Source organism: Artemia sp. Qi Xiang Cuo, chromosome 4 (assembly GCF_049724085.1).
Source record: "Artemia sp. Qi Xiang Cuo chromosome 4, ASM4972408v1, whole genome shotgun sequence".
NCBI lineage: Eukaryota > Metazoa > Arthropoda > Branchiopoda > Anostraca > Artemiidae > Artemia > Artemia sp. Qi Xiang Cuo.
This window is the reverse complement of record NC_142797.1, coordinates 65,339,173-65,343,189: the sequence shown is the minus strand read 5'-3', so window position 1 is coordinate 65,343,189 and position 4,017 is coordinate 65,339,173. Positions and strand designations below refer to the sequence as shown.

General features: G+C 33.2%; 1 non-coding gene across 1 annotated transcript; it reads right to left on the bottom strand.

The window, feature by feature from the left end:
• Positions 1-3,241: 3,241 nt before the first annotated feature.
• On the bottom strand, positions 3,242-3,313 carry TRNAK-UUU (transfer RNA lysine (anticodon UUU)). The gene has a single exon. It is a non-coding gene; the product is annotated as a tRNA-Lys (tRNA).
• Positions 3,314-4,017: the final 704 nt, after the last annotated feature.

Sequence of the window (4,017 nt, the reverse complement as noted above, 5' to 3'; positions counted from 1 at the left end):
TGGCACTGGAACATCGTAGAGAGTTGTTCAATGGCTCATTTTAAATGAAATCTCTAGATCTAGTGCCCTTTGTGCTTAATTTTTTCTTCAATATTATAATCCGGGTTGCAGCGGTAGCTAGCATCCGGGTTGCAGCGGTAGCTAGCAACCTAGTAAGAGACGATCACGTCCAATGTTAAGAAATATAAAAACCCTTAACTCCTAAAAAAAGAGTCAGATCAAAACAAAAAGTACACCATTAGAACCGCCTTGTCCGAAACCCCTATAAATTATAATAAAGATCGAACTCTTCCCTATACTAACTTGCATAGGCAACTTCACTATAGTTAAGATTACAGTATTTATATTATACATCATTATAAATTATAAAAGGTTCTAATGTTCGAAGATTATAGAGTTAAAAATTTTCCCACCCCGGGAATCGAACCCGAGCCTGTTTGCAGCAACCTAGTAAGAGACGATCACGTCCAATGTTAAGAAATATAAAAACCCCTAACTCCTAAAAACAGAGTCAGATCAAAACAAAAAGTACACCATTAGAACCGCCTTGTCCGAAAACCCTATAAAGGAAACTTACCGCCCTGCGGCTTGAATAACAAAGAAAATATATTGGCTTGATAATCAAGATAATTGACTTTAACCACGTTATTCTCCACAAACGGGATATTTTTTTTCTTTCTTTCTTTTCCACAGATAGCTTGGCACTGGAACATCGTAGAGAGTTGTTCAATGGCTCATTTTAAAGGAAATCTCTAGATCTAGCGCTATTTGTACTTAATTTTTTTTTTAAATTTATTTTTTTTTACGAAAAACTTAATTTTTTATATACAATATTAATCAATGACGTCATAGTCTTTGGATGTAGTTAGTACATAAAGTCTGGATCATCGAATTAAAGCTGAAACTAAGTAAAGAACAATTATGCCTCCATATATTCACAGTGATGTATAAAATTTCCCATTACATCTGTAAACTGTTCCACAGTTGTTATAATAAAGAACGACCTCTTGTCTATACTAAATTTTATACGCCACTTAATTATAGTATAGGTTAGTAATTCCACAGATAGCTTGGCACCGGAACATCGTAGAGAGTTGTTCAATGTCTTATTTTAAAGGAAATTCATGGGGTTAAAAATATTATTTTAAAATCCGGGTTGCAGCGGTAGCTAGCAACCTAGTAAGAGACGATCACGTCCAATGTTAAGAAATATAAAAACCCATAGTTCCTAAAAAAGGAGTCAGATCAAAACAAAAAGTACACCATTAGAAACGACTTGTCAGAAACCGCTGTATAGAAAACTTTCTGTCAATTGGCTTGAACAGCAAGGGAAATATATTGGCTTGAAAATCAAGAAAAGTGACTTTAACCACGTTATTCTCCCCAAACGGGATATTTTTTTCTTTTTTTTTAGTTTTCTTTTCCACAGATAGCTTGGCTCTGGAACATCGTAGAGGGTTGTTCAATAGCTCATTTTAAATGAAATTAATTGGGTTAAAAACCTATAGTAACTAAAATAAATTATTTCTAAAAGAGAATAAATTTTTCCACCAGAAATTACAGTAAAGAACGATCTCTCGCCCATATCAGGGTTGCAGTGGTAGCTAGCAACCTAGTAAGAGACGATCACCTCCAATGTTAAGAAATATAAAACCCCCCAACTCCTAAAAAAAGAGTCAGATCAAAACAAAAAGGACACCTATAGAACTGCCTTGTCCGAAACCTCTATAAAGGAAACTTACCGCCCTTTGGCTTGAATAACAAAGGAAATATATTGGCTTGAAAATCAAGAAAATTGACTTTTACCACGTTATTCTCCACAAACGGGATATTTTTTTCTTTCCGCTTGATTTTCCTCCTCAGCTAGCTGGGCACTGGAAAATCATATAATAAAGAACGACCTCGACAACATAATAATACAGACAATTTCAAAGACCACAAAAACTCCAACTAGTATTTCAACTATTTTTTTATAATGTAGATCTGTTAACGAATAGACCTGAATCTGAGGAAATCAATCATCTAAGATGAGGGATCCTTGTCTTAGGCTTCTATTAAGGTTTGAATTTATTTCTGCTCATCTTTGGTTTAATGTGGCTCTTCACTTTTATTTGAAAAACTTCTTTTGTGAAAAAAGTTTAGTACTACATTTTTTCAATAATCTTGGATATTCTTATTATTTTCTCTAATTTTTTCTGATGTTATGACAAATAAAACATACAGCTTGACATATAAATTGTTTTCAGTAAATATAATAAAGAACGACCTCTTGCCTATACTAAATTCTATACGCCACTTAATTATAGTATAGGTTAGTATTTCAACAGAGAGCTTTGCACTGGAACATCGTAGAGAGTTGTTCAATGGCTCATTTTAAAGGGAATTAATTGGCTTAAAAACCTTTTGTAATTAAAAACAATTATTTTTATTACATTAAGAAATATGAATTATATTCCTTATCCGGGTTTTAGCGGTAGCTAGCAACCTAGTAAGAGACGATCACGTCCAATGTTAAGAAATATAAAAACCCCTAACTCCTAAAAAAAGAGTCAGATCAAATCCGGGTTGCAGCGGTAGCTAACAACCTAGTAAGAGACGATCACGTACAATGTTAAGAAATATAAAAACCCATAGTTCCTAACAAAGGAGTCAGATCAAATTTTACAGTAAAGAACGACTTCTTGCCTGTACCAAATTTTATACGCCACTTAATTATAGTATAAGTTAGTAATTCAACAGATAGCTTTGCACTGGAACATCGTAGAGAGTTGTTCAATGGCTCATTTTAAAGGGAATTAATAGGGTTAAAAACCTTTTGTAATTAAAACCGATTGTATTTATTACATGAAGAAATTCTAATTATATTCCTTAAGAAATCATCATAAGTAAAAATTTCCCATACGGAAATTGAACTCAAGCCAACTGGGTGAGAGCTATTCCAACCTCTAGACCACATAGGATATATTAAAATATCCGATTAATGAATTATTACATAAAGGACCGATATAGCTCATCATAAATGGTGTTTGTCAATTATTATATTAAAAGTATAATAAAGAACGATCTCTTGCCTATGCTAAATTTTATAGGCCACTTAACTATAGTATAAGCTAGTACAGTTATATTTAAAGTCAATATATTAAAAATTATAATAAAGACTACATAAAGGATCGATGTGGTTCATTATAAATTATAAAAGGTTTAGAGCTTCTAATGTTCGAAGATTATAGAGTTAAAAATTTTCCCATACCGGGAATCGAACCCGGGCCTGCTAGATAAAAGCCAGCTATCCTATCCGCTAGACCATATGGGACTATAAAACCCATATGGGACTATGGGACTATATGGGACTATAAATTATTTCTAAAACAGAATAAATTTTTCCACTAAAAACTGCATTTTTGATGTTTTTTCATACTTTAGTCTTTTCAAAGATATTTTATATAATGAGTCAACAATGAAAAATCTCGACAGCCTTGCTATTAACGGTGGAAAAAATTTCCCTAAAGTAAATTTTGATTGTTTAGAGGGGAAGTATCTGGTTTCCTTGAAAGGAATAGCCATATTCGAGAAAGCATATGAAAATCTTGGGATGGGGATAGTTGTTCTCCAGTATGACACTGAATTTGTAGGTGGGAGAAAAAAGACTAATAAAAAGGGGTTTTGTATTCAGTTGGGACACAAATGGTGAAAAATTTAAATTATTGGGTTTGGATTGTTTATAAGCTCGCCAAAGATGTAAATTCTCATGGTAATTTTTTCCCCGTTACGGCGTTAACTCGACTCTTATCCAAAAGCTCGAAGAAATTAACCTTTTACTACTCCCCCAGTTGCCTTTCTCCGTTTCGAACTAAGCAAACATTCTCAGATCACATGAAATATTACAAAATTCATGGGAATCAAACAATTGAAATGCCGGCAGAAGGAAAAGATACTTTACAATTTAAAAATTTCCAAAACTCCCTACTGCAAGTTGATAAAGTGTCTTTGGACGGTGAAACAAGACTGGTTGAGGTA